General features: G+C 36.3%; 1 long non-coding RNA gene across 1 annotated transcript; it reads right to left on the bottom strand.

Annotated features, from left to right (window-relative positions):
- Positions 1 to 4407: 4407 nt before the first annotated feature.
- LOC135217148 (uncharacterized) lies at positions 4408 to 12068 on the bottom strand. Its single transcript, XR_010315062.1, has 3 exons — positions 11940 to 12068; positions 7881 to 8069; positions 4408 to 4810 (listed from the first exon to the last, which is right to left on the bottom strand). It is a non-coding gene; the product is annotated as an uncharacterized LOC135217148 (long non-coding RNA).
- Between the last annotated feature and the right edge of the window lie 2949 nt (positions 12069 to 15017).

The raw sequence follows: 15017 nt of genomic DNA, 5'->3' as shown, positions 1-15017 counted from the left end.
ACTCATTGCAGGGTTTCCAAATGAAGCTTTTATTGTTAGGAGTGATATTGTTCGTTCAGACATCTTTATCGTGTGGGAAGAGCGCTAAAACCGAAAAGTATAGATTTTACTCATGGCACTATTGTAGAAAGAACAGAAGACGTTTTCATTACTGCAAACAATATAGTTATGAAGTAGATATGCAGAGCGATCTTTCAACCTAAGAGTGACCTGTTGAGGTTTGCTGTTTCGTTGAATGAAATGCACCAACGTCATTTTCCTGCTAACCCAGAGGGTTCGCTAGCACAAACAATAAGCGTCGCAGAAATGTTATCATATGACTTGCAAAACCGCCGAGGCAGAAGCTCTGGCTCGAGATCTGCTGACGTGGACTGTGCGGCAACCCGTTTATCTTAACATCTTTGGATCTGTTGCAAGTTTAGGCTTAGGAATTTCAAATCGCCTTAAAATAAATGGATCAGAATAAGAGAATTGAGTTTTTGCAACATGAAAACGAATTAGCTTTGTCCGAACTGCGTAGCCAGTTATCCTCAAATCAATCAAATAATGAGTTTGGTGAACGAACATTCTAGTAATATCGATCAGGATTATGGAAGTGCAACACTTGCTGGCTACATTAGCTTACTATAGTTCGAAAATAGATCATATCCGTACCAAATATCACATTTTATTGAGAATCAAAGGACTATGTAGAAGCTATTACGCTAACAACAAAAGGGTGTTTTATCCCCACATCTTATGCCTATTAAAGATCTGACTTTAACCTTAGAGAACGGACATAGAGAAACTAGGTTATGTTCCTTTATTAGACGCCCATAAGATAGAGTTTTATTATAGTTTAATATCAGTAAGCGTTGAAAATTACAGGATCATGATCACGATCCCTTTGATTCTTCTGATGCCTGGCAAGCATACAAAATCACACCGTTTCCAACTTTCATGACGATAACTCAAGTCCAGTACAGTGGACCCCCCGTATTCGCGTTCTCCGGATTCGCGGATTTCTCTCGGGAACGTTTCCCTGCATTATTCGCGGAAAATTTGCGCATTCGCGGTATTTTTCTATGAGAAATATCCACAAAATTCCTGGTTTTTGTTATAAATTTTCACCATCATAAAATGCACTTTTTGTGATCACTATTAAAAAAACCAGTATGAACATTTTAGTGGTTTTTCTTAAGTTTTTAACTAACAAAATAGGCTGTTTTTTAGCGTTTTTCATTTTTAGGGGTAGGGGTTCTAAAACATTCGCGCGGAATTCTAAACTATTCGCGGGGGGGTCTGGTACGCATCCCCGCGCAAATACGGGGGGACCACTGAAATATCTAATTTGACGGGACACGTATTAATTTCCCCTGATAGGGAATCATATACAGTCTAAAAGACTTAGATAAATTCACTCACTGTTCGGAAGCCATGAATAATAAAGTTTGTACAGCTGACTCTTTTGAATTCCATCCTATATCAATGGATTCATGTGAGTTAGGCATAGTGCTAAACGGTTCTCTCTCCCATACACACGAAGGTTGTCTGAAAAAACTTTATCCTTTTGACAATAATAAGTTCAATTACAGACTGAACAACGGCTCATGGATCCGATACGACAAGGAAGGCTTTGAAGTGGCATGTCCCGGACGGGACCACAGCCCCACTCCCAGGTCTTATTTGTTGCAGACGGACGGTTTGTACCGGGACATCTACGAACTACACACGGTCCGAGGGGTTAACACTATTATCCGTGAAAGGGCCTATTTTGCCTACTTCACGAGGGCGACTACAGTTATCCCATCACTACCTCTCCCATACAACACGAAGGTGGCTCATCGTTTGACGCAACTAGCTGAGATGGACCACACGTCACCGACTTATGCAGGAGGAGAAAATCTTTGTTTCTACGTGCTGTTAGCCGGGTTTTTGTTTTGCGTTACGGTGATGATTATTATCGCCGTTAACATCTTTGCTTGGCGTAGGTGGAGGCGAACACAGACGGATCTTCAGAGGAATGTTCTGCCACGTCCAGACAACACTCCTATTGCGTTAAAAGCTTTTACGTTCAGAGCCATCTGAAACTGGCCATTTCACCTGACTCAGAGGAACATTGTCTGGAATTGTGTTATGTGTGAAAAGCAGTCTATACGCTGGCAATATGTAGTACAAGAGACTCCCAAGCCTTTGCATTTATTTTTTAAATATATGAACAGTTAAAAGTATCTTCGTGCACCTAATAAATATTGAAGCCCTATATATTAAAATATTGGTGCGTGTACGTACCAGGAATCTATATCTTGTGCACAGTCATATGTTATCTTTATATCTTTACAAAGAGTAACAAATATTCTTGAACAGTTATCCATGATCATGTATAAATTATGTATCTCCACAGGGTAACAACTATTCTTAATCGGGTTTACCTATTACTATAATCTTCATGTATACATGTTAACCATTAAAAATTTTTTGGTACCATAATAATCAATTTATTTACAATTATACATATATTAATCAAACATGGATCTGTATTTTCCATGAATTTTCTTTGTTTATGAATATGTCCATTAGGTATGTATTTTTTTTTTTACATATACTTTTATGCACTTAATCACTTGTTTATGGTTATGACTGAATATATATTACGGGCACACTCCTAAGAAACCATGTTTAACGTAATTTTTTGTTGTTCAATGCTTGAATGGTAGCTGACCTGAGCCTAATGTAATAGTTACATTATAATACACATATAAATTCCATATCTGTAAATAAACCCACGACCTAAGGGGTCATTGGCGAATTAGGAGCGCCCTACGTAACCATAAAACAAGACAACAAGATGTGAAACTAGACCATGCTATGCAATGCTTGCAGTAGCCTGGTTTGCATTTGGACATATCATCATTTATGTATCTTGTCAACTGATCACAACACCTTCCATGGGAAGCGGTTGACCTGTTAACCCGCAGCGGAAACTCATGACTTCCGAGCCGGCGGGCTACGTATTCATTTTGTTCTAATTATAATCAATCGCTGAGATAGCTAGTGTTCCGCTATCGACGCGATGCTCCTGTAATGGGAGTTCTCTTCTAGTTACTCAACGGACGCGGTCATCCGGCCAAACCATCTCTCTACTCAGTGATGGAGCTAAGAAATAAAGTTGTTATAAGTTATACTTCCTCCGTTTGAGTCATCTCCCTTATTCTAAAGAAGAACCAACTCTACTAGATATCACGCAGACGAGAAGGGAAGTAGAACCACAATGCTTACGAACAACAGTCTAAAGAGAAGACATACAAACTGCCGCTGTCTCACACCATTATACTAAGTGGACAGCGGGAGATAATATATATATATATATATATATATATAGATATATATATATATATATATATATATATATATATATATATATATGATATATATATATATATATATATATATATATATATATATATATATATATATATATATATATATATATATATATATATATATATATATATATATATATATATATATATATATATAGAGATAGTATATATATATATATATATGATATATATATATATATATAGATATATATATATATATATATATATATATAGATATATATATATATATATATATATATATATATATATATATATATATATATATACTATATATATATATATATATATATATATATATATATATATATACAGGCGGTCCCGAGTTACGACGGGGGTTCCGTTCTTGGGATGCGTCGTAAGCCAAAAATCGTCGTAAGCCGGAACATCGTCAAAAATCCTAAGAAAACCTTACTTTAATGCTTTGGGTGCATTGAAAACTATATAAACTGCATTCTTATGGCATTTTTCATCAAAAAAACCTTCAAATATTGATTAGTTGCATTTTTGGTGTCATATTTCATCTCCAGATGAGTGTTGTAGGTGTCGTAACCCTGGAACATGCGTCGTAACCCTGGAAATAACGTCATAAGCCGACACCGTCATAACCCGGAACTGCCTGTATATATATATATATATATATATATATAAAATATATATATATATATATATATATATATATATATATATATATATATATATATTTACAGCTTACCCTAATTACGTATTGGCAATTTTGGGTTATCGGTGCTCGGCTGGGGATGGATTCCCAGCAGTTAACCAGGGACTGCCTACACCCTAAAATGCTTATAACGCCTATTTTAACAGTTCATTGCCCAACGTGACAATTCAAACAAAAATATACCTCAGACTATCATTTCAAGACATCCCAATATAAAAAAAATCAGCAACAAAGTGTAGTGCGTAAAAGTGGACATCTCACCATACTAGTAAATGTCAGTTAGCTTACGTATCCAACTGTACTTCTGAACATCCATACTCAAAATTTAACAATATTATTAACCAGCGCATACAGGTAGGGTTCTTTTCATCTAAGGGTAAATATATGATATGAACGGATATAAAATATTATTATTCCCTAATTAAAAATGAAAAACATATATCTGTACATGAAATCATACTGTCAGTTTAACCTAGTATAAAAACATTTGGAAACCTAACCAAAGGAAACAACATACTACAGAAATTAAGTATTAAGAAGTGATAATCACACTAATTGCTTCTTACATAAATCATGTTTTCTGTCCTAAGTTCACACTGGGATCTGTACAAGTAAAAAATAAATGTATCTTCTTTGACAGCTCTGGTCCTATACGTCGAGTAGATTCAAGTGGCCCTATGCCTCGTCTCACAGGAATATCAGCAAGCAAGTGGGATGCTTCTTTTTCTGAAGTAGAATGCCTGTAAGCCTGAAAAATAAATGATAGTTGTTCATTCCTTAATCATAATGTAATATACAAACAATACACAGACTGACTTTAAATCCAATTGGGAAAAACCTATTTTCTTACATGTGAACTTTACATCAATTTGTCTCTTTTATAGAATATTTTTTTTCTCCACTATGCCCTGTTTTGTGGACTTTCCACTTAAATTCTTACCTGGTTTAATGTCCAACACTGTCCTTTTTCCACCATTTCCATGGTCATCGTCCTGTTTCTTACCTATCTACTACTATCATAACTAAATGTTCATTATCTTTTCTCATCAAATATCCTAACCACATCAACTTTTGAGATCACAGTCTATTGTCCAGCTGGTGGACACTACTTTTCTTTCAACTTTATTTGTAATACATTCCTGCAGCAATCTGATCATAAGTTTGCACTCTGCAGTCATACCCTTTAATAAATCACTGTTTTCTTTGTCAGTACCTTTGTCTCTGATGTATAAAATCTTACAAGCCTTATGGACATACATATTAAGTTTCTGCTCAGTCTACTTATGGGATACTGCTATTTATAAGTAATCAATCCACCTCTTTCCACTTCATCCAAGCTGTTGCTACTTTTTTTCTGTCTTTTCAATACCCAACTACATACAAAAGTTTCACATTTCCCAAGACCTACCCTTCCACCACAACAATATTTACTAGCACTATTACGCCATTTGCTTTTCTTATACATTAAGGTAGGTCCAAAAATCCAAAAAATTAATTAGCCTTTGCGTTTAATTATACAGTTTAGGTATCCAAAACTTCATGTACGTATACAGTTTTTGCAATCCTCGTCTCTCTTGTGACATGTTCTGTTACATTAAATAAAAACACAACTAGACCTTTCTGCATCCACATGAACACTTCCCTGATTGAACTAAGACTTTGCTTTCTTTCCTGTCACCACTAAAGTCACAATACATGAGAATCATGAATTGAGTCAATCAAGGATTATAACCTTTGTTTTGCTTACAATTTGCACTTCTCTCCATTTCAAGAAGTCATCAACCACTACCTCAAATTTCTATTAACACTAGGTCATTTGCATTTATTAGCTCCCAAGGGTCCTCCTTTCTGCATTAACTGCAGCTTCCTCTATAACAAGGATAAACCACAAAGTACTCAGGGCTGAATCTTGATGAACACCAACTTTATCTCATATTCTGCTGGTGCACCTGCTGTTCTCATCCCTCTTAATTCCTACAGAATGGAATAGTAACGTCAGTAGCTCAAATCTTTCTGGTAATCTCTTCCTTTGCACATTTTACCCTCTGAAGATGCACAAATATGTGGCATGATCTATTCTTACTTTGCACCAACTTCAATATTTTTCATAGAATGTTCCCAAGGAATCTTGTTCCCCTTCAACTTTCACATTTTAGTAGAATCCCTCATCCATAGTCTTACCACTTTTCTGGTTGTATTGTTTTTTTTTTATCAGGTTTATCTGGTTGGCTCAACAATAATAGATGAGAGTTACTGCTCACAGTAGGACTTACATGGTACACTACAGATACTACTAAAAGTCCTTAGTAGCACTCATTCAACCCCAAATCCATTCCTTTTTGCCCTTTGCTTTTATTCAGTTCACCTTCGTCTCTTTCTACTCAGCTGTTGTCAAACTTAAATATTTACCTTGAAAGTTTTCCATTTCCTTTCAACTCCAAGAAACAATCCTAACAAATCCTTACAGGACAAGTCTTGTGATATATATGTCAGTGTAGTCTCTTTTAAAGCTATCTTAATATTTGTGGGCTTTTTGAAGACTCAAGTGTCGATTCTCTGTGACTGAAAGATAACAATAATTTTCCCGAAAACTTAAAACACTGTTAACCTCCAGTTTAAATGCACTCTGTTCTTTCCTGGGACTGATACAGTATAATAGAAAGAACATTCAAAATCAGATAAATTTCAAAATTTCAATTAATGTAGCTTTCCATGAGCTTAGACCTAAACTCATGAAATATTAAAAACCATCCTTCATGCAAACATTTCCTTAGTTTTAGAATGATATGAATGATTCAAAAGTATGACTAGTACAGCATAGTATGTATACGTACTCAAAACTACAGTAACAAACTAAAGCATGGAATAGGGAAAAATAACTGAAAATAAATTAATAAAAAAAATACTCATCAAATAAATTCACAAAGACATTACATTCATCAATTAACATAAAAAATATAACTCAAGATGAAATTAATACTAAATCTGTTTGCAGTATACTATGGTCACCCCGCTTTTTGCAGTCTGTCAACTTCCAGACTAGCTTATTGCGGATTTCTCTATGGAACACATATACACATTATTTGTGGAAAATTTGCCTATTCGTGGTAATTCTCACTGAAACAAACATTTGCTAATCACTGTATTTTCATACCTTTTCCATGATTAAATGCACTTTTGTAATAAAACTTAAAATACTCAGGTATGACATTTATAGTTTTTCTTCTCTTTTTAACAATTAAATAGGCAGTTCTAAGTGTTTTTAGACAGGTTTTCAAGTATCACGGATTTTAGCTATTCATGGGATTATGAGGGGGGGGGGGGGGGGGGGGGGTTTACATCCCCACGAATACCAGGGGCCGACTTTATTCCAAAATAAGTGGTATTAACAGATTATTACTGGCAAGAAGCTTACATGAAACACTAAGTTAAAAAAGATGGTATTAAAGTCAGTAACAGTTCAAGATAAAAGAAAAATACTGGAAATGTTATTGAAAATACCTTAAGGGAGAAGTAATAGATTTTTCAGTAAAATTTCAAGCAGAAAATTGCTTTTATATTCAAATAACAAGTATAGAGTTCACTTGATGAAGGAAAAGTAGGCAAAATAATAATTGAAGTGTCTCAGTTCACATGTTAAGGTCTGAATTTTCTTATTGTTGACAGAATGACAATTATGGTAGTAAACAAAGCAATCTGCAGGCACATACACGCGCACACAAGCATACATCACACACGCACATGCATATGCAAAAATAATATATATTATGTATCAGCACCATGATAAACTTATGCATGCATGACTAGAAGAATCTTACTTGAACCAGAGCTTGAGGTGATGGATATTCCCTCACAATTGCCTGTGCAACCTCATTGCCTACATTGATGGACTGCTGCAGCTGTTGTCGCCAGAGCTTTAACAATCCAACACCTGCCTTATCCACTTTAACGGTGTTTATGCTGCTTCCTTCAGCAAACCAAGAAAGGTGGCATCTTCTTTTTCTCGCCTAAAATAGTAACAGCATTACTAATATAAAAAAAATTGTTTTTTTTTTTGCAAAGCAAATTGTTCATACAACCAATAAATAACAAATAGCCTTATTCCATAAAATAATGGTTCTCCAGATGCATCATCCTGTTAAATCTTAAAAGACTAAAACCCTATTGCAAATTCTATTATCTTGCAAGGCCTCATTCAGTGTGGGGAGAGGAGGAAGGTACTATGTGCTAGGATTAATGGGTTTCATAGAAAAACATGATTTTACTTTGCAACAATATCATTTGCTCATTATCAACTCATCATATACAGCCTGAATCACAATATAGGAGAAAGGATGAAGATCAGAAACAGGATTGCAAATGGAAGGCTACAAGATAGAAGCCTACCCTCTCCAGAACTCCATGGTCTGTCTGGTTGGAGCCAAAACATTGCATGGAAGTTGACCCATATCATAAGGACACAGATAGTACTAAAAAGATGTCCAGATGCCCTCCAACTTCTCCTATGAAGAAGCCAAAAACTAACCAAGTCATCCAGATAGTGTTAAAGTCAAGAGATCCAGATGATATGACACCCTCTCATTTAGTAAATGACTAAAGTAAAGGGCTCAAAGTGAAACACCTGTCACCACCATGGAAAAATGAAGTCATAAGTTTAAATATGCAGTGCTCAAGGTCCAGAGACAAGAGTCTCCCCTCTGCACCAATCTTCTGACTCCATGATCTACGTATGGAAGAGAGTAAGACAAAGATGGATGTTAAGATGGTTGAAGTCTATTATCAGTCTTCAGACTCCTGGAGCCCTCAGGATGAGAAACAGATGCCTATAGAAATCCATATCTGGCAATGCTCTTTCAACGTCTTATTTTTCCCATTTGGAGGTACCTCCTAAACTAGACTACTTTTCTCTGGTTAAGAGTCTAGTACTCAAAGGTGAAAAGTCAGTTCAGAAATGGAAAAATCCAAAACCTTTGAGGACTGGCCCATACATGCAAGATGATCAGTGTAGACAGCAGAATTTCATACCATAACGTTCTGCCTGGAGATTTTCGGTAGAAGTGTTCAGAACCACAGGAATGAAAGGACAACTTAGGATTTAGTGGCTGGAAGGCAGCTCAACTATGGTGAGGATATTATGGGCAACCTCAGTAGCTAGAAAAGGAATGCTGATGCTTCAAAGTGCAGGAACTCTGATACTGACACGGTAAGATTGAGGTTAATAGGATCTTAGAGAGAGTTGGCGATGTGGACAAAGTACCAAAATTAAAGTGTCCTTGGCAGTGATGGTGGTAAGCTTCTCCCTCAACTTGTAGACCAAGTCTTCCAGGAACAAGTCTGGGTCCAAGGGGACAGGAAGTCCAGAGAGCACAAGGGTTGGCAGAGGCAAGAAGACTGGAGAGGTTTTTAGATGATGCATCACTCTTCTTCATCATCCCCTTGCCAACTTACAGGAAGTACAGTAATTATGAAAGACAGAAAATGTGTCCAAGAGATCAAAGGATGTGACTGTAGTTGTTAGTCACATCTACACAGAGTGAGGTATTGGCTAACAGAGACTATAAGCACCACCAAGAGCCTACTCTAGTTAGTGAACATAACTCCATCTCCAAGGTAGACCACAAAAAGCAGATATAAAGGACTGGAATAAAAACTACAGGCACGACTACTGGCAAAGGCTACAGTTGAACCCACAAGTGTAGTCAAGGTCACAGTCAGCAGGGGTAATAAGACCTTAGTCAGTGTCACAGGGTCTATGGTAGTCAGCGATGATAAAAGTAATCATTACAAGAGACAGTTAGTTGGTAGAGTAGGCAATGCTGAAGGTTATGCTGAAAATGAAGGGCTGCAGTCAACTCATCAACAGGTGAACCAAAGATGGCCATGAACTGAATCTGGAATACTGAAACATGCTCTTTTTCAAATATTTTACAAAAGATTAATCTGCAGCTCTCAAGATATCCTATGAAGGCGTAAGGATTTAAGAGGGAGAAAGGTAGAGAAAAACCTGGAAGACTAGTCAAAAGAATGAAGCCAGAGACCAAGGGGGAGGCAGCCGAGTCTAAATAAAAATCCCTTCCAGATGAGTAGCTTGGCAATCCCCTAAAGAAATGGACTTCTCAGAAGATGAGCCTGCAGCATGTGAAAATGCAACGGGAATCAAAACATCAGACAAAGTCTTGAACTTTCTAACAATATGCGCTTGGTTCAAAAAGTAGCTATTTTAGTCATGGAAATCTAATCCAAAGAAATTTATGTCTTGACTGAAAAAAGCAAGCATAGCTCATGAAGGAAGAGTCCAAGAAGGCCTCTGCCATAATCTTCAGAGCACAATGCTTCCAAAACTTCCTTTGAAAGCAGAAAAACCATTGGTAAATGGGCCAATTCACAAACAATGGGCAGTCTTTTAAGAGAAGCACCACTGCCCTCTATACAAGCCCTTATCTAAAGAGAACATAAAAGAGCTGATAGCATGTACAGTAGTCCTCCTGTATTTGCGGGGGATGCGTACCAGAACCCTCCCAAATAGTAGAACCCACGAATAGTTGAAGCCCCTATAAAAATGCTTAAAATGGCATAGTCAATAAGGCTAAGGCACCATAAGGGGGACTGTGACGCCTGTAGACTTTTGAATTTCGGTTAGAGGCAAATTTCGCTTAGTGTCGGGCCCCCAGGAATGGAACGCCTGCCGTTAACTGGGGGCTTCCTGTACTATGCTTAGGCCTATGCCAGGCTACCCCTAAACCTTACCATAACCTTTCAATTTACTTAGACTACCCTATAGTCCATGCACCAATTAGTCTATAAATCAATAAAACTGAAGAATAAAACAATTTTAGTCCTTCAAATACGCACCTCATATTGGTGAATATAACAGCGCAAGTTCATAGCCTGGGATATGATAAGAAGTTTCATGGCCTATGCTATCCTACCTAGTTCAGGTTCTACTACACGTATTTGTTTACTTTAACACTAGGATGGTGTGTAACAATAAAGCATGTATTCCTCATATATGCATTACATTTTTGGTTATAGTATTCAGTTTTTAATCGTACGTCTGCAGTCCAAATGTTTACAACAGGATGGTTTATGCTTTGTGAATATAAGTACTAGTCAAAAAATTTTAATACAAAAATACTCTAATAAGTTAAGTAATATCTGGTATAAAACAAAAATAAGTAGCAGAAATCCAAATACTATACTTTACCATCTTCATTTATCTCATCTAACTACGAACATTAAGATATCATACTCCCTCTTTCCCAAAAAGTGTGAGAGAACAAGAAGCACAGAAATTAATAGTAAGTATTGTAACTGGGTTCCTCAGTAGGGGGACTTGAGCTTTCAATTTAAGTTTTTTTAATGTATATCTAACATTACCTCTATATTATTAATTATTAATATAAAACTTCACTAGGAAAATATCTTCCAAAAATACTGTTTTGCATTAAAATTATACCTTACCATATGAGAACCTATCATAAAACTTTCCCATGATTCAAATTTTCTTAAGATTTACTGTACTTTTCACTAGACCACTGAGTCTCCTTGTTAAAGTCAGAATTTGCTTGAAGAACTTGTTCTTAAATGAGATCCCAAAATAGCATCAAGGTCAAGAAATTGGACAAGTGTAAATAAATCCTGGTGAACTTTAGGGTGTTCATTGTCACTCAAAGCATTTAAATATATAGGATACAGTAAAGCAATGTTTCAAGTACTAATGGACTGTAATGTATTTAAAGCAATTAGACGGCATTGCACAATGTTTAAAGGAAAGAAAGAACAGCAAAGGGAAAATAATGTGATAAAACACTCAGTTATTTCATGCAAAACTAAAAATAAAAATAAAACTAACAGCGACAAAAAAGTAATTTACTAACTTGTATGGAGCTTCAGCTAAAGCCTTAGCAACTTGACTTATAAAGGAAGCAACCTTCTCGCATCAGAGATCAAACGGTGATTTATTCCACATTCTAACTGTGCCATTACAAGAGCAGTTTCAATATCAACCCTGAAATGGTAACAAAAATATAAATACAAATTATTATCATTATTATAACTTAACAATCAGCACAGAGAAATGATGTAACTGATGATATCTATTCTTATTCTTTTTTCAACTTTGCCTTTGAATACCTCTGTTATTTTGAAAGCAAAGGTTTGATATTAAAAGAATATTAAAAGAACACTAAGACCATAACTGGGGGAATTAAAGTGTCGAAAATTCCACTGGTAGCACCACAATACAAGAAAAAAAAATCACAACACAATCTGATAGTTGAGAAAAATGTTCAGTGCAGAAAGTACCATCTGCCCAATTGGTAAAAAATCCTGAATAGTTCCAATATAATAATGATTAATTCTGACTTATTCCCTGAACTTGATTTTGGTTTACTTTGGAAATTTCAAAGATAAAAGCTTCATACTGGTAAGCAAAAGAGGGGTAGATGATCAGGAAATTAAAGTTACAAAATTTCATCCTATACTAGCAGCACCTCAAAAAAATTTTTTTGACAGGCTGTCCACCCAAAAGCAAAGAACAGATTGCTTTCATGAGTCCAGTACACCTGCATTAAGATATTTTGTCAAAGTATAAATTATGAGATAAATTACTTTTTCTCTCTTGAGTTGTTCACCCTAGTTACCATACTTCTCTGTTTTAGTTTCAAGAACACATGAAATCTTTCATTTACTGTCATTTCTGGAACTTTGGTCATATATAATACACCCCTGGTTAATAAAAACTTCTGGTTATAAGGTTGAAATGAACCCCAGCAGTGAACTTGTGGCCCGGCCAGAACTTGGCCTGGAAAAAATACATGCCATTAATAACCTTTAAATTAAGTTTTCACCCACGGGACCTGGTATTTTTTTGTCATCTTGGCTCTCACTCACTGCTCGCTTGACTGGGCTTTCAGCTTCTTTTGGTCGTACTTGCAGGGTGCTTAAAGTTACAGAGTTACAGTGCTTGATGTTGCAGTCTCTGGCTGTATTGAGTGCTCTGGTCACAGCTGCTGCTGTCTCAGTAACAGCCTTTTCTAGACTGATCCCTACATAACTTTTTCCCTGGCTTGTCCTTTAGGTTGTCTGTCCCTGCAGCTCTCTCAATCACCTCAGCCTCACCTTTAAAACATTTCTTTTTGATTTTTTATTACTGGTATTGACGATTTTCAGCCTCTTCATTCTAGTACTTCTCTATCCATCTGTCACTCTACACAGGCTTGGTCTTGTTACTGGGTTATGAATTCTGCCAATTCTAGGCCTTCAAAACCCATTTCCCTGGCTAGCTCCACAAGCTATGCCATCTATGTATGTTGCTGCTAGGCTGAAATATACTTAAATGGTAGGATAACACAGAGAATCAAACTGAAGCACACTGCCAGTTAAAATATCCTGGCATGGCAGTCAGTTTTGTCACAGCTTGGGAGGAAAGGTTCTTTAAGAGCAGTGGCCAGTGGCTTAATACATGGTGTGGTTAAAATATGAAGTATGTACATTAAAAATATGAAATTTCATATCTGAGCAACGACTACCTCTTGTTGCAGAGGTAGTCAGGGATTGTCCTTTGAATGCCTCCTTTCTCAAAGCAAATGCTGAAGTGTTTATGCTGAACTGAAAAAGCTCAGTATCCTTCTCCCTGTCTCTGTGAAACAATAACTGGAGACTGCCTTGCCTTGCTCTTGTCTTCCCCTTCAACGAACCATGGGCTGCTATGTATGTGATTACCTCCAGCTTTCAAAAGTTCTGGTATGTACATCCACACACCCACAGCAGGTAGACATTACGTAATCTCAGTCAGCTCAACTTGGAGATATTTTGAACAAACAGATTATGTAACACTTCCAAGAAAATCACACTGACATGTCTTTAAATTTGAATAAAATATACCAATATTATACTAACATATCATGTGAATTTGAAGACCTAATTTTGTAGCTAATTTTAAGGAGGTCGCATCATACACAAGATATAAAATTAGTGTATGTAATATATTTACATACAGGCAGTCCCCGGGCTACGACGGGGTTTCCATTCTTGAGACGCGTCATAAGCCGAAAATTGTTGTAAGCTGGGTAAAAAATCCTAAGAAAACCTTACTTTTAATGCTTTTGGTGCATTGAAAACTATGTAAACTGCATTCTTAATGCATTTTCATCCAAAATCCTTCAAATATTGATTATTTTACATTTTTGGTGTCATATTTCATCTGCCAGATGAGCGTTGCAGGCATCGTAACCCTGGAACTATTTGGTCGTAAACCCTGGAAATAATGTCCTGATGAATATACAGTAATTGAGAAGCGCCTTAACCTTGGAACTTTGTAACCCGAACCCGTCGTAACCTGGGACTGCCTGTATTAGTATTGTATATAAAATAAAAACAAATTAATAAGCATCTTTTCCATGGATTTGTTAAAAAGTTATGCTTTCCTTCACATTATCCAAAAATATTTATGTATCCTCAATAGTATTACTATTGCATTTTGAAATAGTACAAACATAGCAATCATACTCCATTTGCATTGTTTACATTTTCATGAACATGGAAGATACCATTTGGGAAATTTTGCTTAAGCATCAATTTCTGTTTAAAGATGACCATGGGAGAAAGTTTTGTCCCATCTACCATACACGTTCAAACAACAGTAAAATGTGTTTTTTCCATGCCCAGTAGCTTTAATTAAAATACTTTTCAGAAGGTTGGGCACTTTGCTCAAGGTTGACAAATATGATATTGTTAGTATACAATAAAGTTTTGTACATACTTACCTGGCAGATATATACATAGCTTACGACTCTGACGTCACGACAGAAAATTCCAAAACTCGCAGCACACGCTACAAGGTAGGTCAGGTGATCTACCTTACCCGCCGCTGGGTGGCAGGTAGTAAGAACCAACCCCCTTTCCAGCCAGATTTTTTCTATTCCACCTGTCTCCTGAGGGGAGGCTGGGGAGGG

The sequence above is a fragment of the Macrobrachium nipponense genome, chromosome 7, assembly GCF_015104395.2.
Source record: "Macrobrachium nipponense isolate FS-2020 chromosome 7, ASM1510439v2, whole genome shotgun sequence".
Taxonomy (NCBI): domain Eukaryota; kingdom Metazoa; phylum Arthropoda; class Malacostraca; order Decapoda; family Palaemonidae; genus Macrobrachium; species Macrobrachium nipponense.
Note: the sequence above shows the minus strand (reverse complement) of the source record. Positions and strands in the feature narration are given on the sequence as shown.